The 23,517-nt window shown below is 40.6% G+C and overlaps 1 protein-coding gene and 1 long non-coding RNA gene across 5 annotated transcripts in view; both read right to left on the bottom strand.

The window, feature by feature from the left end:
• gpc5a (glypican 5a) overlaps window positions 1–23,517 on the bottom strand; it is a 155,173-nt gene that overhangs the window by 6,852 nt on the left and 124,804 nt on the right. The window lies entirely within an intron of this gene.
• On the bottom strand, window positions 10,419–13,850 carry LOC146525526 (uncharacterized). Its single transcript, XR_014869621.1, has 2 exons — window positions 11,229–13,850; window positions 10,419–11,191 (listed from the first exon to the last, which is right to left on the bottom strand). It is a non-coding gene; the product is annotated as an uncharacterized LOC146525526 (long non-coding RNA).

Here is a 23,517-nt window from a genome sequence, read left to right as displayed (position 1 = left end):
GTTCCTTTGTGTCAACAGCCATTAATATGTTTATGTCAATGTTTTAACGGTGAACGCATCATCATCATCATAACACGCTATAAATAGTAATCCTCAGATGGATTACAGGAAGTTTTTTTCTTCCTTCAGTTTATGTGTGCACTCCAATTTGGGGCATCTCTAAATTACCTATAATGTATAATGTATAAGGCATTTGTTTCAACCATGAAGCTATCAGTTTGAGTTTACACACCACCCCAAATAATGATAACATGAGTCTAATGATGTCATATTTGGATGCTAAATAATTTGTAAATACATACAGATACGCTCCATAGACAACCTTCTTTTCCCCCCCCACTTTTACACATAGTGGTCTACTCTACAATTCCTGATACATCCATCCCGTTTCATGACTGCTTCTCCTCTTTGGGTCACACAGATGCTGAAGCCTATCCCAGCTGACACTGGGTAAGCAGCAGAATTTGTTGAGCAGGTCGCTAGTCATTCGAAAGGCTAACACCAATTCAGAATAACCAATTAACCTCAAGTGTCTTCAGACGGGAGAAACCCCAAGCAGCCACAGGAAGCAACCTCCACTGTGAGGCAACAGAGCTAACATCTGCACAACAGTGCCACTCGCTTTACGATGCAAATCATGCAAAATTAAACATAATTCTAGGTATTTAGGATTTATTTTGCACATATTGTAGTGACATTGTTTATGTGTATCCACATGCTATATAATTATAGCATGTGTGTGTTTGCTGATTGCATGATACTATAGTCCTTTGCATGTTGTAATATCTTTTATTGCCGTTATTATAAGCGTCACAGTGATTTTTGCTACTGCTAATACTGCTGCTTATTTGGACACTATGTCAAAGTCTCTATTATATTGCACTTTTTCATCTAAGTAATTAGAATTTTCACTCAGATTGTGCATAAATCAGAAGGTTGTAGAGCAGTATGCCTCTGGTATTAACCCTCTGGCTGTTCACGCTGGTTTCACATTTTCTGAAAGGTGTATCATTAAACTCAGTCAAACCGGTGAATAATACTGAGCCTTTAAAAGTAATATCCTTGATATCAATCCATCACAGTTGGGCAGGTTAGTGTAATGGTGATCAAGTATTCCGATAGTGGGCCTATGGTACAGTGTGCAGGATCATAATTTAATAAGCTTTAAAAATAGAACAACAGTCCCCCTGATCCATCTTTTTTGCCCCTACCTTTAACATCATAGAACTTAAATAACCTAGAGTTCAGCACAAACACCCCCCTGTGTGTACACCTCAACAGATATCAGTTCAGACAACTGCACCATGCCATCTGTCAGCATCCATCTTGCTGTTTACACCTCTCTTTGGAGACTTGAAGTGTTCAGGGGGGAAATTCAGTGTCCCTTGCCAAGTGAAATAGAGCATCCTCTTTAGCCTAGCTGAAGCTACTTCAGGATACCTCAGACTTCATCCCGGTTCATTCCCAGAGGGAAAGAGTGATGCTGAACTCCAATAGATGACCAGCTGCCCCAGGACTTTCGAGTTTCTTGCTTAGGCCCAAGAGTCATAAGTCTGTCACGGGCAGGATTAGTCTAACCCAGACCTTTTCAAAGTCTATAAAGGCTGTGCTATCAGAGGGTATCGTACAAGCAGAAATATAAGACTAGCTCCAGAGGCCATCTGTACTCTGGGGATTTAATTCCAATTTTTATGGTGCAGCAGAAATTGACTGCAGCTCTTTTCCCCATAACAGCAGCACCCACAAAAATTACTAGTTGCTTTACCAGCAATCATAATCTACGAGTTTAGTCTTATTTGGTAAAATAACAAGAAGATAAAGGTAAAAGCATTTCATTATAACTAATACAAGATTATATCATTATATTTTGTATCTTTATGACCAGTTCATTATTCTAACTTGTTGGATTTCACCAATTTTTTTGTCATGTAATGCAATGTTGCAGTAAATGACTACACTTACACACAGGAATGACTTTTAAAACTGGCTGTGATATGAAGTTAAGTATGCATTGATTCACTGTCCCCAGGATAGCTATTTGATGGTATACAGCTTACAGATAAGTCTTTATGCCCAAGAGCACCTCAATCAATTCCTCTTACTGAAGCTTCAAGGTTCAAATGCAGCAACAAGCTGCAGACTAAATCACAGAACGCCTTTCTGATGAATAAACCGTGCTATGCTGAAAGCACTCTTTACTTTCTTTATTTTAGCTGCAGAGGAAACATCCAGAGACTTATTGTATATAAAACTTAAAGGTACAGACATGATGTCAGATTTCAAGAAGCATCAACAAACATAAATGTAAATAAGTAAATACATAAATGCAGTGAATATATGTGAGGATTCAATTGAGAACTGAATGTATATAAGAAAAAAAGGAACCAAAAGAATATGTCATAAACTGTAAATTTAGTGGATATACGTTAGAGCAAAAATACTTCAGTAGTAAAGCAAAACTTTAAAACACGATTTTTTTGATTCCTTAACCAACATACGAAAGTAAATGGAAGCAACCATATAAATAAGTACCCTCCCAGCAAAAAGAACAGTAACATCAGTTGTATAACAGCCCTCAAAAAGCTGTAAGAATGACCTGATCTTGTCCAACAGGTAATTTCCTCCCCTGCAAAGGTGCCTTCCTGACTCAAAAAATGAGTCAAACTCGAGGTAAAATGCCTTCGCAGCAGACATAAACATGTTCATAGACGGGTGCAGGACAAGAGCACAGGTGGAGGTTTATTTATACAGGTTTATTCACTGAATTACTCATTCAAATTGTAGACGTGCATATTTTTAGGCCTGGCCACAATGAGTGACAGTGGTTCTGTCTTCTCTTGCTCAGCAGGATTCAGTTTTACCTAAAGATACTCTGGTAAGTATGTTTGGTCTTATACTTTTGTTTTGCTAGCCAAAATATTTCATATTCACATTTAATATCACAGTGAATTTGAGATAAGCTGTGCTAATCAGGCTAGCTGTCGAGAACTAGCATTAGCTGCTAACCGAAACGTGCAAAAATCAAGGCTCCTAAATCCTAGCCAACAAACCAGCACCACCTTAACATGATTATGTCAGTCTTTTATATACTTTGTTTGAACTTTTTCTTTCATGCTTTCTTTTTACCATCTGATTATTATTGTAACTGTGACTGGAGAAGTCCTCTAACGTTAACAGAGCAATAATTTCAAGTTGTGCTTCCACCAGCAGCCTCAGATCAGATATATCTCTTCCATTAAATGTGCAAAGTTTACAACGCAACAATTGTGGGATTTTTGTTGACGTTGTTGGAAACCAATTAAATTATATATCTTATCGCACCTTATTGTGTATTCATGAACTTGTAAGGCAGAATAAATCCTGGTACAACACAACAACTCAGTGCAAAATGTAACTGAATTCACTTTGACAGAATGAGCAAAAGCTGAACAATGTGGAAAACATAAAAGTGGGATTCATAACAGAACCGAACTAGACTGTATTAGGATGCACAGGAGTACATCGTGACACAGTCAGTGGTTGGATTGACTATTATGGGATGTGGATGAGGTTTAATTTGCATTACTGACTTAATCACAGGGTGCTGTGTGTGTAGTCTGTGATGCCAAAAGCAATGGCCAGAAATCTCTTTTGGGGGAAGGAATGAAGAAATGAAGACGCAACAGGCATTTTACATTGCCAAGTTTTGTAGGACACTGTTAGGTTTCATGTGCAAATACAATCAGACAAGGGAAGGTTGAGGCTGGGAAACAAAAAAAGGGAGCAAAACTAAACAGTTTCATGTAGCAGGAGTAGATAATTCTGCAGTTTAACAGTAAAATATACATTAAAGGTCATCTTTAAATTCTTGAAGTAAATTCTCAAAACTGCTTCTTCACTTTGCACCCACATACTTCATTACAAACAGACTAATACGTGTTACTTAATCGCTCATGTTATGTTTACATACACTGCTAAGATGGTGAAGGGTTGCTTTACAAGGGGGACTGAATATGAACATATACTCAGTTACCAGTAGGGGGCTCTGTGACTAATAGTGATAGAAGGATAGAAGAAGAGAAGTATATGGCGATATGTTTTGGATGGCTAACTACTGCTGAATACACGTTCCATTATAAACCAAGCCGTCTCCGTTCTTCTGTCGAAACACCACAAATTGGCGACGAGGATGAGTGCATCAGTTCCGAGTCCACCATCTTTTCTTCCACATGTGGGTGAGCCGCCGATTCCATTTACTACATGGCGGAAAATATTCGACAATTACATACTAGTAATCAATGCCACGGGAGACGCATGGCCGGATGCTAGGAAACACGCTGTTTTGCTACACTGCTTGGGCCCGGAGGGACAGCGGTTATTCTACACGTTACCGGAGCAAGGTGATACATATGCTGACGCCATGAGCGCACTGGAGAAGCACTTTGTGCCGGAAGTGAATGTCGTGGCGTGCCGTCATACATTCAGACAGCGTATTCAACGAGCGGATGAGACTGTTTCTCAGTATGTGGTGGCTCTGAGAGCGTTAGCTTCATCTTGTAACTTTGGACAAATGGAAAGTGAAATGATAAGAGATCAGTTAATCTCCAACGCTCATCTCAGCGCTGTGAAAGACAAACTGTTACTGGAGGACGATCTCACACTGGATAAGGCTCTAACTATTGCAGGCCAGGTGGAAGCAGCAGTCAAAAACGCTACTCTACTCTCCACACCCGGCTTGTTTCCGACCGCGCCTGTTCAGACAGTCGACGCGCCAAATTTCCACTCTCACCAGAAGAGAGGACCTCGCCCTGCTAAAGGCTGCACTCCAGACCAACGCAAACGGGGAGGTTCAAAGCAGCAGCAGCGGAAGTGCTTCAGGTGTGGTTCTCACAAGCACTTAGCTAATGATAAAAACTGCCCGGCTGCTTCTTCAAAATGCAACAACTGCGGGAAAAAGGGACATTTTGCCAAGGTATGTAAGTCGTCAGTCAGTGAAGTGAGAGAAGTAGTGGTTCCAGAATTGGCAGTACTGTGCGTGCAAGATGCTAAAATGATGGCAGCTATTCAAGATAAGCTTACCTGCACTGCCGACATTGAAACTGTACAAGGTGGTTCTAAGACGGTAGAGCTGATAGTATTCAATTCAATTCAATTCAATTTTATTTATATAGCGCCAAATCACAACAAATGTCGCCTCAAGGCGCTTCATAGATACAGAGAAAAGCCCAACAATCATATGACCCCCTATGAGCAAGCACTTTGGCGACAGTGGGAAGGAAAAACTCCCTTTTAACAGGAAGAAACCTCCGGCAGAACCAGGCTCAGGGAGGGGCGGCCATCTGCTGCGACCGGTTGGGGTGAGAGAAGGAAGACAGGATAAAGACATGCTGTGGAAGAGAGACAGAGATTAATAACAGATACGATTCAATACAGAGAGGTCTGTTAATACATAGTGAGTGAGAAAGGTGACTGGAAAGGAAAAACTCAATGCATCATGGGAATCCCCCGGCAGCCTACATCTATTGCAGCATAACTAAGGGAGGATTCAGGGTCACCTGGTCCAGCCCTAACTATATGCTTTAGCAAAAAGGAAGGTTTTAAGCCTAATCTTAAAAGTAGAGATAGTGTCTGTCTCCTGAATCCAAACTGGAAGCTGGTTCCACAGAAGAGGGGCCTGAAAACTGAAGGCTCTCCCTCCCATTCTACTTTTAAATACTCTAGGAACAACAAGTAGGCCTGCAGAGCGGGAGCGAAGTGCTCTAATAGGGTGATATGGTACTACAAGGTCATTAAGATAAGATGGGGCCTGATTATTTAAGACCTTGTATGTGAGGAGCAGGATTTTGAATTCAATTCTGGATTTAACAGGAAGCCAATGAAGGGAAGCCAAAACAGGAGAAATATGCTCTCTCCTTCTAGTCCCTGTCAGTACTCTTGCTGCAGCATTTTGGATTAACTGAAGGCTTTTCAGTGAGTTTTTTGGACATCCTGATAATAATGAATTGCAGTAGTCCAGCCTGGAAGTAATAAATGCATGAACTAGTTTTTCAGCGTCACTCTGAGACAGGATATTTCTAATTTTAGAGATGTTGCGCAAATGGAAGAACGCAGTCTTACATATTTGTTTAATATGTGCGTTGAAGGACATATCCTGGTCAAAAATGACTCCAAGGTTCCTCACAGTGTTACTGGAGGCCAAGGTAATGCCATCCAGAGTAAGAATCTGGTTAGATACCATATTTCTAAGCTTTTCAGCGCCGAGTACAATGTAGTAGACAGATACGCTCCAGTGTCTACAATAGTAGACACTGGAGCTTCTGTGTCTATTCTGCCAGAAACTATCTACAGACAGTATTTTGCAGACTGTTCACTGGTGCGACCTAAAGTCAAACTAGTTACTTATGCTAAAGAGGAGTTACCTGTGATGGGTTGTCTGCCTGCATCAGTTGCACTGCATGCACAGAATGAAAAAGTTCCTGCTTCCTTCTACATTGTCAAAGCTGGTTCCCCGCTATTAGGCCTCGACCTCATTAGAGCACTGAACGTCTGCATTGTCGGAGGCAAAGTGGACCGCATTCAGGAAGAAACTGCAGATGAGCCGGATTCTATTAACCGGAAGTCTGCTGTATACAATGTTGATCCTATTCCACCAGCTCAACTTGGATGTGTTAAAGGGTTCATCCATAAAGTACAGGTAAACAACAATGTGCAGCCTGTACGTCAAAAGCTGAGACGCCTGCCATTAAGTGTACGTACAGAGGTATCAGCGGAACTCTCTCGCTTACTCGAAGCTGGCATAATTGAAAGGATCGATGCAGCTGAGTGGGTGAGTCCTCTGGTCGTGGCCCGGAAGCGCAAAAGGGAGTTGAGACTGTGTGTTGACCTTCGTGAACCCAATAAGAGCATCATTGCTGACTGCCATCCTCTTCCTCATATGGAGGATCTGTTTTCTGAGTTGGCGGGTGCCACTCACTACAGCCAGATTGACCTGAGCTCAGCATACCACCAATTACCTTTGCATCCGGAGAGCCGCAAGCTGACTGCTTTCATCACTCATGAGGGACTGTTCCAGTTCACACGTGTTCCATTTGGCCTAGCATCAGCACCTTCGGCTTTCCAGAAAATGATGCAAACGGTCCTGAAAGATCTCCCTGGTGTTCGCAACTACTTGGATGACATCATCGTCTACGGAACATCAAAGGAGGTGCATGATACACGCCTGCAAGCTGTCCTCCAACGTCTCAGAGACGTCGGCCTGCAGATTAATGCTGGGAAAATTTCCTTCTGCCAGTCACACATTACATTCCTGGGCCATGTAATCTCAAAGGAAGGCCTACGTCCAAGCCAACATCACCTTACTGCTATTGCTGAGGCTCCTGCTCCAAAGGATATGGCTGCATTGCGCTCGTTCCTGGGTTTGTCATCCTGGTTCAGTAAATTTATTCCAGATTATGCTACACTGGTGGAGCCACTGCGACAGTTGCTGAAAACAGACATGAAAGTTGAACTCCAGTGGAACGAGGCAGCACATGAGAGCTTCAGTAACCTGAAAAAACTCCTTCTGGAAAGTCCCGCACTTGCCGTCTATAACCCTGACTTACCTGCTTTTATCACCACAGACGCATCAGACTACGGGCTAGGTGCTGTGTTGACACAGTTACATCCAGATCAAGTGGAGAGGATTGTGGCTTTCGCCTCCCGAACACTGTCTCCTGCTGAAAGAAAGTACTCCACCACAGAAAAGGAGGCGTTAGCCTGTGTCTGGGCGGTGGAAAGATGGCGTACATATGTATGGGGCCGCAGGTTCACGCTTCATACTGACCACCAAGCTCTTACTACCCTTCTCAGCACCAAAGGTATGAACAGAGCGGGCATGAGAATCACACGATGGTCTGCAAGGTTGATGTGTTTTCAGTACGATGTGCAGTACCGTCCTGGTGTTCAGAATGTCATCGCAGACTGCCTCTCACGGGTTCCCCTGACGTACTCCAGCACTGACATTGATGCTGAAAAAGACCTTCTCTTGGAGATAGCTGAAGTTTCTCCTCTCTTGACAGCGACACCGTGGCGGATTTTAAAGCTGAATGTGAGGACTGCCCTGACCTTTCTCTGCTGCGACAGGTTAGCCACTCAGGCTGGCCTAAGGTGAAAAGGTCTCTCCCACCTGAGATGCAGCCGTATTTCCTGGTGCGACATGAACTTGCTTTGGAATCACCGTTGGTTTTCCGGGGGACACATCTGGTGGTCCCAAGGTCCCTGCGAGAAAAGGTGATATGCCTCGCACACGAAGGTCACCAGGGCATAGGTCACACAAAGCAGCGGCTCAGAGAGCTTTACTGGTGGCCATGCATGGATACTCAAGTCCATGGGATTCTGTCATCGTGCTCAGTCTGTCAATCGTGTGACAAAACGGCCAAAACTGCTCCTGCTCCCTTGCAGCCGGTTCAGTTTCCAGATGGTCCCTTTCAGCGTGTGGCCATTGACATTGTTGGACCTTTTGACCGTGGGTCGCAGGACTGCAGGTTTGCTATCACACTGGTCGATTACTTCAGCAAATGGCCAGAAGTAGCCTTTACTTCATCAGCTACTACAGACACTGTTATTAGGTTCTTGTCTTCAGTTTTTGCACGGGAGGGAAACCCTTGTGAGCTTACGACAGATAATGGACCACAATTCACTTCATCTGCCTTTGCTGATTTCCTGAAGGAAAGGGGCATCAAGCACATTAGAACAAGTGTGTATCACCCTCAAGTGAACGGGTGTGTTGAAAGATTCAACAGAGTACTGAAGGACTGTGTTCAGGCTGCACAGGTGTCCCAGAAGCCGTGGAAGCTCGCCGTAACAGAGAACAGAGGAATGGTTTATTTGAAGAGTTTCAGTCAGGTTTCAGAGTTCATCACAGCACAGAAACAGCTTTAGTGAAGGTTACAAATGATCTTCTTATGGCCTCTGACAGTGGACTCATCTCTGTGCTTGTCCTGCTAGACCTTAGTGCAGCATTCGATACTGTTGACCATAATATCCTATTAGAGCGATTAGAACATGCTGTAGGTATTACAGGTATTGCACTGCAGTGGTTTGTATCATATCTATCTAATAGACTCCAATTTGTGCATGTAAATGGAGAGTCCTCTTCACACACTGAGGTTAATTATGGAGTTCCACAGGGTTCAGTGCTAGGACCAATTCTGTTTACATTATACATGCTTCCCCTAGGCAGCATCATTAGAAGACATAGCATACATTTTCACTGCTACGCAGATGACACCCAGCTCTATCTGTCCATGAAGCCAGATAACACACACCAATTAGTTAAACTGCAGGAATGTCTTAAAGACATAAAGACTTGGATGGCCACTAACTTTCTGCTTCTTAACTCAGATAAAACTGAGGTCATTGTACTCGGCGCTGAAAAGCTTAGAAATATGGTATCTAACCAGATTCTTACTCTGGATGGCATTACCTTGGCCTCCAGTAACACTGTGAGGAACCTTGGAGTCATTTTTGACCAGGATATGTCCTTCAACGCACATATTAAACAAATATGTAAGACTGCGTTCTTCCATTTGCGCAACATCTCTAAAATTAGAAATATCCTGTCTCAGGGTGACGCTGAAAAACTAGTTCATGCATTTATTACTTCCAGGCTGGACTACTGCAATTCATTATTATCAGGATGTCCAAAAAACTCACTCAAAAGCCTTCAGCTAATCCAAAATGCTGCAGCAAGAGTACTGACAGGGACTAGAAAGAGAGAGCATATTTCTCCTGTTTTGGCTTCCCTTCATTGGCTTCCTGTTAAATCCAGAATTGAATTCAAAATCCTGCTCCTCACATACAAGGTCTTAAATAATCAGGCCCCATCTTATCTTAATGACCTTGTGGTACCATATCACCCTATTAGAGCACTTCGCTCTCGCTCTGCAGGCCTACTTGTTGTTCCTAGAGTATTTAAAAGTAGAATGGGAGGGAGAGCCTTCAGTTTTCAGGCCCCTCTTCTGTGGAACCAGCTTCCAGTTTGGATTCGGGAGACAGACACTATCTCTACTTTTAAGATTAGGCTTAAAACTTTCCTTTTTGCTAAAGCATATAGTTAGGGCTGGACCAGGTGACCCTGAATCCTCCCTTAGTTATGCTGCAATAGATGTAGGCTGCCGGGGGATTCCCATGATGCATTGAGTTTTTCCTTTCCAGTCACCTTTCTCGCTCACTATGTATTAACAGACCTCTCTGTGTTGAATCATATCTGTTATTAACCTCTGTCTCTCTTCCACAGCATGTCTTTTATCCTGTCTTCCTTCTCTCACCCCAACCGGTCGCAGCAGATGGCCGCCCCTCCCTGAGCCTGGTTCTGCCGGAGGTTTCTTCCTGTTAAAAGGGAGTTTTTCCTTCCCACTGTCGCCAAAGTGCTTGCTCATAGGGGGTCATATGATTGTTGGGTTTTTCTCTGTATCTATGAAGCGCCTTGAGGCGACTTTTGTTGTGATTTGGCGCTATATAAATAAAATTGAATTGAATTGAATTGAATTGAATTGAACTGAATTGAATGCTACAGAATTACCGTGCTACAGCTCATGCAACAACTGGAGCAGCACCGTTTCAGCTTCTCAGAGGGAGACCAATGAGAACAAAGCTAAATGTCCTGCCATTTCCCAAAGACACAGGACAGTATGACCAATGCAGGGCCAGAGTCTTTCACCAGCAACGTAGGAGTAAACGCTACACTGATGCTAAGAGGGGGGCAAAACCTCCCCAGCTTGTGGTCGGTGACAGGGTGCGGATACGTAAGCCTTTCCGAGTGGGGAAGGGAGAGAGACAGTTCACTGATCCACTGTCAGTGCAGCAACAGACTGGACTGCACCTTCATCTTGAGTGATGGAAAGAGATGGAATGCAGCCCGTCTCTCACTCTGCCGAGCAGAGAATGCTGAGCTGTTGCGGGCTGGTGAAGAGGTTGAAAACAACACATGAGAAACTCCTAAAAGACCTTCTGTTCCTAACAGACCGAGACAGTTACCAGTTTGGACCAAGGATTATGTAATGAAATGAGTTTTTAAAAAAAGTGGGAAAATAACACGCTTGAGTTGTTGGATGCCAGTGTTAAGTTCCATACTGCTAGTTCTGAGGTCCAAGTATAATAGATGATTGATTTACTGTGATTTATTTGTGAAGTTTTGTGACTTAAGGTTGTTAAGTTACTACAGTAACCTTAACTGTACAAGTATTCATTATAAAGGACGATTTAGGCACCATAACAAGATGGGTATGTTAAGATCACAGGTATAGTTCAAACACCCAGTAGTGTTATAAGTGAAATAGGTTCAGCAAGCAGTATTGAAAATGCTGTCTGTTTGCAAAGTTTACTACTGATAATGTTATGTGCAAATAGTAATGTTACCATGCTAAGTAAGTAATACTGAGGTAGTAGAATTCTGTGAGAATGAGGAGAGATGTTATGTTTACATACACTGCTAAGATGGTGAAGGGTTGCTTTACAAGGGGGACTGAATATGAACATATACTCAGTTACCAGTAGGGGGCTCTGTGACTAATAGTGATAGAAGGATAGAAGAAGAGAAGTGTATGGTGATATGTTTTGGATGGCTAACTACTGCTGAATACACGTTCCATTATAAACCAAGCCGTCTCCGTTCTTCTGTCGAAACACCACAGCTCATATATGCAAAAATATTGACTTTGACTGCCTTCCAGCTATTAATATCCACCATTATCTGGCTATACAATAAGTAGGTTCTTTTTATGAACAATAAGAAAGGCCTACACAAAAGAGCAAATTATGGCTCTAAAAGGAAAACTACATCCTCAATGTACAACAGACAATAAATATTTCTAGTGGTCGGTTCAGGAGGCAGCCTATCTAGTCTCCAAAAACTATTGGCTGAAAATAGATATAATGGGCTGCCTTTTTTGGGATCCAAGCAGAGATGATTTTGGAATTTGCTTGGAAACTGCTCCTGTAATGACATGTTTTACTAAACCCACAGAAGAGAGGTTAGAGGGTTGGAAAAGGTGCTTGGGCTGAAGAGAGACATAGGGCAGAAAGAGAGGCTTACAACTGAAGTGAAATCAATACAAGCTGATTTCCCGAGGACATGGACCAGCAATGATCAATACCACACTAACAGCACTAGGAAAAAATACCTAACAACTGCAATGATAGAAAGCGCCTTTTGTATGATTATAAGAGGTTCAACCTTCAGAGTTTTTATGTCCAAATCTGGTTTAGTAACAAAGTTTTATGTACAGCCTGATTTTGACAAACTCCATCAGAGCTTTCTGTAGTTTAGAGGTCATATTACTATGTAGAGTTATCTTCAATGGGAAGTGTCAGTTCATCCATCACTCCAGTTCTAACCTGGTGGCCAAACAATTCAATAAAAAAAAGAAGAAAAAAATCAAACTTCTCACAGGGTGGCACGATAGTGAGTTTGTCAAATTTGGTGAAAGAAAATGCTCCAACTGTCTCCTGTTTTCAAAGTTAGGCTACGTCCACACGTACACGGGTATTTTTGAAAACGGAGATTTTCTGTTTTCGTTTTTTTTTTAAATCCCGTCCACACGTAAAAGCCAAAAACAAAGGAAAACGCTGCTAGGAACATGCCAAAGCAGCAGGTGGCGCTATATTCCTATCCGTGTAGAAATGTTGGCCAATCAGAAGTCAGCCTGGGTGGGAAAGAGTAAACAAAGATGGCGCAAAGTAGCAGAACTGAGTCCTATGTGTGGAGGGACAGTAACTGTGTGTGTATATGTAAGCATTTAAACACTGCAGAGAGTAAAATTAACAGTAATGGTATTTTGTGTAAGTCCGCCATTGTAGAAATTCATTTCACCGAAACAATAACCTGGCGCACAGTGTGACGTCAAAAAATGCGCACACCTTTGACGCTGCGTTTTCTCCGTTTTTCTCGTCCACACGTAAACGCAAAAACAGAGTTTTCAAAAATATCCACCCTGGCAGGAGTTTTTAAAAATCTCAGTTTTCAGTGACCAAAAACTCCATTTACATGTGGACGAAAGGTGCAAACGCATGGAAAAATATGTGTTTTCAAAAATACCCGGGTACGTGTGGACGTAGCCTTAATGACAGATTAGAACTTCAGTGACGCTACTAAGATGTTTTTAAGTAGATATTTAACTACCAACTGAAAATAGTAAGAGCAAAGTTGTGTGGGCATCAGTTCAGTGAATTCATTTTAAAATGCATTTTCTTAAAATACGTAAAATAAGTACATCAAAGGTACATCAACATCGAGAGATTCAATTTAAAGCTCAATCAGGGATAGTCACCTAAATATTGACCATATAGATGTTTGACAGTATACAGCTCACAAATAAGTCTTTGTACTAGACTATTTGTGTGTGTATGTGTCTTGGGTACAAAGAAATTTGTGTGGAAGCACAGTTCCCTGAAAACATGATGGATTCTAATAAAACTACTCTAAACATACTTGAACATGAAATAAATGTAAATATCAGTCAATGTCAGTTTGTTTGAATTCTTTTCTGAACTTATCTTTAGCTAAGTACATTTCATCTCACTTAGGTGCATCACTACCTTTTAACCACATTGATTTCTGTTATTGGGCAGTGCTACTAGAAAACAAGCTGCCAGATGGAACAGCTTGTTGTTTATTTTCAGTCTGTTGTGAAACTGTAAGTTTATAGAGATTACACCAGCATTACAGAAAGGCAGGAGCAAAAACCAGTGATTCGGTGTTCCAGTGTTTTACCATCACGCCCATACATGCTGTTATGGGTGTGTAAACAACTATTCCCCTGAAGGTTATTTCTGAGTATTTTCAATAAATAATTAACATTTAAACTATTACTTATATGAGATTATATGATGGTATCCTATACTATACTATAGTATTTTCAATAAATAATTAGCATTTAAACTATTACTTATATGAGATTATATGATGGTATCCTATACTATACTATAGTGAGATATATATACTATATTACACCATAATGACAACTTTCATTTATAATTTGAGAGAAGTCTGGATATGTGGAGTGTAAAAATGAGTATGTGTGTGGTTTCAAATACATGTGTAAGTACCTGTGTTTTCAAAGCTAGCTGGTCTTAAGTGTTTCCCCAACGCCTCTTCACACCTTCTTCAAAGTCTCTTAGAATCCTCTCACCAGCAGTAAAGTGTGTGATTACGAATAGCTAAATCATATGTAGTGGTTAGCCTTGCGATCAAGCCTTTACTTCTGGAGGGGAAAAAATCAAGCTGTACAAAAGTTATTCTTCTGATCATAAGCAGATGATGTGGATACAAAATGAACACAACAGAACTAAGTAATAAAGTATTTAAGCAACTAGAAAAAAACAGGTGTAGATTTTTTTTCCTGAGGTAATAAGTTGTATAACTCATGCTTTTGGATATTGGTAAGGCTTACAGTTATGGTTGTGGCTCTTTTGATTGACAGGTGTGCCAACAAAGGGAGCTATAACTACGTCCCTAATGTTTTGGAAAAAGACTTGATTTTAAATCAAGCAGTCAATATGTGGATGAAGTGTAAACTGTAAATTTTAATTCAAATGGTTTTATTAAAATTTTACATCAAGTGTTCAGGAATTACAGCAGGTTTTATACATATTTGACTGTTTTCAGTGGATCAAAATCAACTGGACCAAAATGATTTTAAATACCAGGTGTGTGTTGATAGTGTGTAGTTTGGATCCCAAAACTTTTTTTTTTTCGAAAGATTCAGTTTTCTGCAGTGGTGTAGTGGTTAACACATTCAATTTGCGAGGGAAAGGTTGCTGATTTAATTCCATTTACAGACACAGATCCCTACTGGGGTACCCAATATAAAAGTCTGCCAAATCCACCCAGTGGCGACCCCTTGTGGCATGGAGTCAGCAGAAAGCGATGTAGACCAATATCAGCAAATTTCACTTCAATCAGCATTTAGCACAAGTTAGCTATTCCAGTAAAACAAATTCAGTCTCTTCAGCTTGGTTCATTTATAATAAACACAAATGTATCAACATTAAAACCACCTTTCACCAACTCCTTTCAACCTGGACCTGCATCTCCAACCTGAAAAGCTGAAGTTTGTGTCCCAGTGGCAGGTGAGTCACAGAATGCCCTTAACACTTAGGATATGACTGGAAAGCATTAACAATTCATAACCGACAACCTGTCTTACTTGTGTGTGTGTGGGTTTTTTTTAGATAACATTTTCAAGGAAATACACCACTTTCTTGTTTCTTGTATCTTGATTGGGTTTTTTCTGCTTTTTAAGTGGCCCGCAGCACTCTTGGCTTTGGGAATTGTTGCTATAGAGGCTTTTTAGAATTCACTGTTGTTTGGCTAAACCTTTTCGTTTCACATCGAGTTCCAAAATTGGCCTCCCGTGAACTCCACTCTGTTGTTGACCTTTGTGATATCTCTATTAATCTTGAAGGTAACGGCAGCTTCCAGAAATTTCTGGAACCTGTCTCTTTTATTTGATATAAATAGAGAAAAGAGGCTTCCATCCCCCAGTTTTGTGTGTACAAGATGAAATGATATCGATGTGTGCTGTCCACATATCTCCAGTAAAACGATGTTTATCTCTTGTTTTAGCTCCTGGTGTGGTTGTAAATTTTCTCCTGACCAAAGGCTGCTAATCACACCCAGAAGACCCAACAGCTGTGAGTGTCGATAGAAAGCGGATAAGCTAATTTTTCAAAGTGTGAAACCCACACAAGTTACATTAGCCACTCTCACATACATATGGATGGCACATGAACGCTTGAAGAGTGTGCACTTAAGCTTCATACAATGAATTTCAGTGATTGCCGTAGAGCCCAATCTACGATATCAAGAATGACAGGCAGGATATGTGGAAATAATAAGACGTATGCATTTTTCCAGCCAGTTGTTTTTTTCCCCCGGAATTTTGTTTACACAAGAATGAGATCAACTGAGGAGAGAAACTAAATGAAGAGAAACCACCTGAGACCTCTTGCAGGGAAGGCTGAGTGCTCCCATTCTCAAACAGAACAATTGAATATAGCTCTGTGCCGGAGACATCATCCTCTTTCAATTAGATTCAGACTCCCACAGAAAACGGAATAAATTACCTCTTTATCCACAAAAATAATATCATTTAATAAAATTTCATTCATTTAGTTTGCCCGCACAATTAATGAATAGCTAGTTTATGATCACTGATCTGCTATAAATGCCACTTTCTTCTTTTTGCATTTTTTTTCCTACATCTGATTTTGTCTTTATCTGCCACTTATCTTCACTTTGGTGTCTAACACCTCAGTCACAATTAAATGTCATTGAACAAGTGGTCTCACAAGCGCTTTACAAATACAAAAAGAAATGATGTATATTTCTAGGCTATATAATGAACCTACAAAACAAAAATAATGGAAAGGCAGCTTTTTTGCCACATAACTATATTCTGAAAGAATCAAATGTTGCTTCTCTAATTTTTTAGCAGTGCTGATTGTGTGACTTTTGGGATGATTTATTAATCGGGTCACCAGTTTGGTTAGGACTGAAATGTCTTGTTAACCATTTGGTAGCCTGGCATGCAATTTTGGAAAGATGTGGTATTTAGAGGACTCTTAATGACCTCCCAGGTGATCCTATGACAGTACCTCCAGCATCACCTTGAGGATGATACATGTAGCTTTTTACTCTTACCTTTTTGACCTAAAATTTGTTTGTGTGACATTTATGTTCCTCTTCGTAACTCTGGGGATACCTTATTTTGTTTTTATGGCTAAGTAAATACTGTCATTCAAATAAGCCTCAACTGCTTTGTGTTTAATGGCAACAAGAAAACATTTGCATGCCAACAATTTGAAGTCAATGTTAGCACTTTATTAGGTTTGTCACTCTGATTATGTTGGTATACAAAAATGATAATTTAGCTTAGAGCATTGGCACGCACTACATCTTCTGCCAGCTGCTGGTATTGTCTAAGTCTAGATTATGTTATCAGTAAGTACTGAGAGTAAATCAACAGTAAATCTCAATCAGTCTTTTTCAGTCTGTGACATATAGTCTCAGCCTTAATGGTTTCTAAACAACTTTAAATCTTTCACTGTTCGTATCTAAAATAATAATGACCAGTGTAGTTGTAGCGTACATTTCCAGACACAAGAAACTGTATCTGTTGGGAACTATTTTCTCTAGACGTACTAAGTATGAATATTATATCGCAACGATCTCCCCTACGTGACCCAAAGCTCCAACTTGTCCAAATATAGACACATGACCCTTGAGGGAATGGAATGTGGAATGAAGCGCCAACATATTAGCAACAATCCTGTAAGTCCAGTTAATTCGAGGGAGATCTCCATGGATCAGACACATTTTCCCTGCACATCCCAAAGACCAAATTGGATTGGCCAACTTTAGAATTCTGAGGTTAAGTAAACACCTTGAACTCCTATCCCTCAAATCAGTCCTGAACACTTTCTGACATGTGGCAGGGGGCATTTCCCTGCTGTAGGAGGCCCCTGGTGTAAGCGGATACGTTTTCCATAAAGGGATGGACACTGTCTGCAACCATGTTTGAGAAGGCTATCTGTCAAAGTATCATCCACTTAAATGCCAAAACCCAACATTTCCCAGCAGAGTCATACTGCCTCAACATGATGAGAAGATGGCATCATACTGCCTTGTTTGTTTGTTTTGTAAAGCAGCCTACTGTCATACGTTTCCACACAAACATACATGCAGACCTCATGATATGAACTTTAAAAAGGGGAATTCAACAGAACAGGCCACCTTCTTACTCTTCTGTGTTATTTCCAGCATTGTGTGCTATAGTGGGTGTTTTGTGGCATCGGACCACAGAGGCCAGCCCTAGCTTTGCCCGCAGTGAACCTTGGTTGCCCATGACCCGGTTGCTGGTTAACCAGTGGTCCTTTCTTGGACCGCTTTTAGTATCTGCTAACCACTGCATGCTGGGAGCACTCCATAAGATGTGCTGAAGAAGTTCGACCCAGTTCAGCCATCACAATTTGGCCCTTGTTAAAGTAAAGAATCGACTGTTCACTTGCTGCCGAATATATCCCATGCCTTGACAGGTGCCATTGAAACAAGATAATAAGGGTTACTCACTTGGCCTGTTTGTGGTTGTATAGTTGTGGCTGCCTGGTGTAAGGCAGCAGATGAGTGACTCAAAATAAAATACAGCATGTGTAAGGTCATGGTAATGAAGATACAATGCCTGCTGTAACATAGCTCTATATTTTTAAATGAAACATTTGTTATAATGATAAGTTAATTTTAATGCTAAGTTTTTTTTAATAGATTTGCGAGCAAGAGTCAACAAATCAGATATTAGCAAGCTTATATTTTGACGCAGACATAGACTATGGTTATAACATAAATCATACGTCTTAGGAATGACTGAAGGAAAAGTAATGTCCTCTTTGTCTGAAGAGAAAGCTAGACTATTTGATGGTATATTTACTTCCTGTCTCGTAGCCATAGTGAAATGCAATCAGAGACTGGCCAGGCTGGTAAACACAAACATACTGTGTTTACTGACCACACATCGCATGGCTGTTTGGATAGCAACGATATAAACAGATACCTATTCCCCTTCCTTGCTTGGTTGTCGTCATAGCAGAATTAAACACACAACACTGTAGTACACTGGCACAATTACATTATCAGTGAAGCAAAGACAAATGATGAGTAGCCACGCGCACTCTTTTTAATAACTAAACTAGAGAGAGAAGTTAGTTCTAAGTTAAACATCCCTTAATAGATCAATCACTTTGAATCAGCTGTGCCTCCCTTTTGTCTGATTTAATTTACTTTCTGTAGTTAAAGCTAAAGTATTTGAAATGTCTGGTCTGACCCCCAATAAAACTAGCATCCATCCTGTTTGCACAATTACAGAGAAAAGGAGGATCAATGGGATCTAATTTAAGACAGAAGCATTATTCTAAAACACAGAGCCCAGTGCATCGCTACATGGAGCCAGCAGAATGATTAAGTGCCTTGGTTATATCCTGTATGGCTCTGCTGCACATGCCACAGGGAGAGTGTTCATGTCCATGAGCTCATCACCCCAGCCTCTATTACATCCTCAGAGCAGTCAATACTGGGCTCTGACCACCAGTCACTCTCAGGTTGCACACACAGGCAGAATACAAATCAGCCTGGAAAACTGCGAGCTCTGCTGTGTCCAAACCCTTTCTTAGCAGACTGCTCTTTGGAAAGACATGTTCCTACAAAGCTAGTGGGTCACACAGCAAACATATCCATTAATGGGGAAATAAGTAACAAAATCAACTAAGGGTAATATTGGCGTGATAATGTATAAAACCATAAAGTTACCGATTGGGGCCTAAGCAGCAAAGCTGCGCGGTCGCCCATGTTACTTCAACAATTTCTCAGATTTTTTTCAGAATAGCCAAAAACCTACCCACAAACTAAGACTAAAACTGTTAATGGCTTTTAGATTTTGACTGTTAATAGCCCAAGAAAATAAGAACCAAAGACACCCACACATTAGATCTTAGACAGTATTTTATCTGGTAATGCTAAATGTTGATATAGACAGAACATGCCATCCTGAGACAAACACAAACACAACATACAAAATGGAAAATATTTGTATTTGTGTTAGCTTTCCAAAAGTTTTCCTTCTATCTGGTCATATCTAACTGTAGTAGATCCCATAAATAGGACCCAACAACCAATTTGTTGATTGGTTAGTTACCTATACATCTGATTATGAACCAGTCTGTTTAATCCATATGCAAGATGCGCACAGCGCTGCAGGCAAATACTTGTGCACAGACTCACAGCTTTCTCCTAACATATCATTAGCGTGCCATTTGCAGTTCAGAAAGTCAGAAATAAGCATCTGCCATGGAAATTGTAGTTGGTACAATTCTAGCCTTACAATATTCCATGTAATAAAATAAAATCACAGTTGACAATAAACACCATCAAATCTTTCTCCAAAGGTGGCATAAATCCTCCTCTGAGTAGTCCCCACAAAAGTAATCAGACAGACATTTATTTTCAAATTATTTATCTGTTCCACACAAGGGAGAGCACATCGTAGCATCTATTGATCACAACACTGGAAAACAATTCATAGGTTTCAGCTTTTTTGCCACAGATGAGAGCGGCTCCATATCGTAGTAGTTTATATTTTTTAATATAAACTATATATATAACTATATTTAAAGTGAATGCCTTTAACTGATGGCCAGTTGGTGTATCAGCTTGAGGTGTTGGAAATATTTGACTAATTTCAGACATTTTGTAAACAAATTGATTGAGCCTTGATGAAAACCGTTGTGACCTGGAAGATCAGCACTGATAAACAAGAGTTCCTAAAAATAAATGAATTAAGATAGATAGATGAATTAAACAACAACAGTTTAACTGGCATAGGCAGCAAGGTGGCACAGTGGTTACCACTGTTGCCACAGTGCTATAACCTGAGTTCAATTCCACCATCAGGCCGGGGTCTTTCTGTGTGGAGTTTGCATGTTCTCCCCGTGTTTGCGTGGGTTCCCTCAGGGTACTCCGGCTTCCTCCCACCATCCAAAGATATGCAGCTTGTGGGGATAGGTTAATTGGATAATCCAAATTGCCACTTAGTGTGAATGTGCGAGTGAATGTGAGTGTGAATGGTTGTCTGTCCCTATCTGTTGGCCCTGTGACAGAGTGGCGACCTGTCCAGGGTGTACCCCGCCTCTCGCCCTATGACAGCTGGGATAGGCTCCAGCGCCCCCGCGACCTTGAAGAAGGATAAGAGGAAGCGAATGGATGGACTGGCAAAAGTAGAAAAAAAATCAAGGGTTCATTCCTGCTGAATGATAAACAAAAGGTTGAAAACAACCCTGTTAATATTGTAAGTCAGAGAGTGTTAACAAAGGGAAGAGAAGTTTTCAATTTTTCATGCGTAGTTCCTTTTTTCAACTGAGGAAAACAAAGCACAGTGGTCTGCTCAAATTGACATGTGCTGGTAAAGGTCTCTGCAAACTTGCCCTTCACTATCTTCCCCTTCTTTCTCTTCATAAGCTCATCTCACATCCTCAGAGTTAACCCTAAAGTCAACTTTATGCAAGAGCAAACCGACCTCCTCGGCTGCCTTATGAGAAACAGAAGGTCATCCAACTATTTCTTTGCTATACTCAGAACTCCTGTGTATGAGCTTCGAGTTACTAAAGTTTCTTGCAAGTTTTCCTCAGTGATCTTCAGAGCAGAGGAGTCCCACATGAACTCTACAATCTTGGCTGTTTTGTGAAAGAGATTCTCTGTCATGTTTCTGTCAATCAAATCACTTCTAACCCAGGCTATTTTATGAAGACCAGACAGACTGTTCTGATTAATGTATCTGTAGCCTTAAATATTGCTATACTACAGAGAAATCTTTGGGTGCTGAATACAACCAGCCTTGTTAAAACTACTTTCTGTATGATTAAACATTAATCAGTAACTCAAATGTAATCGAGTTCATTTGAGGAAGGCATATGATCGCTTTGCCAGTGTATCATTTCTCATCTGGTTGTATTTGTCGGGAACGTTGACTTTTGATTGACAATTACATGATATACGCGTTAAATGCTGAGCTCAGCATGTGGTTAACTGTATCAACAACCTATAGGAATGCACTGGTCCCAGTTTAGATTGTATATGTAATAAAGTCTGCACACGGAGTCAAAACACAGTTGATTAAAAAAAAAAGAAGAGATTGCTAAGTCAAGCATGTCTCTGTCTCTTCAGTAGGTGTTGATGAAACACCTTGATTGAGACTTATCTGATGGTGTCTGTAATCAGCTCATGTAAGCTTAATATAAAGAAACGGTTATTTTTTCAACAAATTATACCTCAGATGTGTCTCTTTCAACCAATGTGGTGACAATCTGCTAATTAGTATGGCCAGATCACGAGCAGATACAGTATTACTCTTTTCACAAAACACAATTTCCATAATAAGGGTTTTGAATTTGCACCGTTCCTCTTATTAACCTTCCATTAACCTTTAGATAAACACAGGGAGCTCTGAGCATTATTCCCTGGGATCACACACCAAAAGCCTTGGTCGAAATTCATCAGACCATCTGTGGAATTGCTCATGGGTGATTAGGCCACTGATAGCTGCTTGGCTCAGTGAAGATGAAGATCTCATAGAAACTGCTCGGGAGCAAGTAGACGCAGAATAGCAAAAACTTTGGTCCAGCCTGCACGTATTCCTTTACATTAGCAATTTAAGATAGTCAAAGGTTTAGGATTGCTGAACTATGTTGAGGGGGAAATCTGTTTATTGCAAAACTTTATTCAGCACAATTATATATAGCAGTATATGCTCATGCTAGAGTATGGTTTGGTCTGTAATTTTAGTCTGTCTGTAGGTGGTTGCCAGGTACAATGATGGCCCAATAAAATACCATGACAAAAGTCACGTTTTGTGGATACAGACTATGTTAGCGTAATGAAATAAAAAGGATGCAATGAGTTTATAAGGTGTTGCAGGTGCATGAACGCCACTAATGGGCCATTTTATTGGTTGCTAGGTGGTTGCTATGTAACATATTGGCATCATAATGTGTGATATTGATAATAACCTTCTGGCTAAGATGTACTCAGATGTACTTGTTTGTCAAATTTGACTGGTAAACGCCTGAGTGTGTAGAATGAGTTTGCAGACAGGCAGAAATTATAGTAAGATTTAAAATAAAAGCAAATTATTTTAAAGAAAGAGGCAAAAAACATAGCAAACAGTCACGTATTCTACAATTATCAAAAAGAAGGTACCATATAACTTGAATAAAGTCTGATTATGAGTGAGGGCCTTAACAATTAAAAAACACATACATGTTTGGTTTGGACAATTCTCAGCAGCACTTAACTCATAAGAATGATTCATTAAGCACAATGAGACAATTTATCAGCGTCAAAGCCAAAAGAAAAGTTGTTTTTAAAGGAGAAATTAGCAAGTCAAAAAATCATCAACAGCTTCGTCTGCAGAGAAACAAACCAGTCTCTAATTCTGATCCATCAGAGGGACTGAGTGCAGCTGTGGCTGCGTACCACAGGCTTTTAAGGTGGCTTTAATTAAATTATTACTTCAAAAGCCTTTACTTGACCCAGGTGTCTTAGCTAATTATAGGCTCATTAGTCATCTTCTTTTTATTTCAAAAATTCTCGAAAGTAGTAGTTGTAAAACAGCTGGGTGATCATCTGCAGAGAGATGGTCTAGTTGAAGAGTTAGAGTTCATCACAGCACTGGTGAAGGGCACTGATCCTCCTGTGGCCTCTGACAGTGGAATCATCTCTGTGCTTGTCCTGATACACCTCAGTGCAACATTAAATACTACTGATCACAATATTTTTACCACAGAGATCAGAATAATTGGTGCGAAAATGTAAACCAGTGCACTGCAGTGGTTTACATTGTATGTATTGGATGGACTCTTCTTCTTCACAAATGAAAGCTGGTCAGAGTTCTGCAGGGTTCTGTGCTGGGACCAATACTTTTTACATTATACAAACTTCCTTTAGGTAGCATTATT

The sequence above is a fragment of the Neolamprologus multifasciatus genome, chromosome 1 (assembly GCF_963576455.1).
Source record: "Neolamprologus multifasciatus chromosome 1, fNeoMul1.2, whole genome shotgun sequence".
NCBI classification, from domain to species: domain Eukaryota; kingdom Metazoa; phylum Chordata; class Actinopteri; order Cichliformes; family Cichlidae; genus Neolamprologus; species Neolamprologus multifasciatus.
The sequence above is the reverse complement of the archived record's forward strand: the minus strand, read 5'-3'. Positions and strand labels throughout refer to the sequence as shown.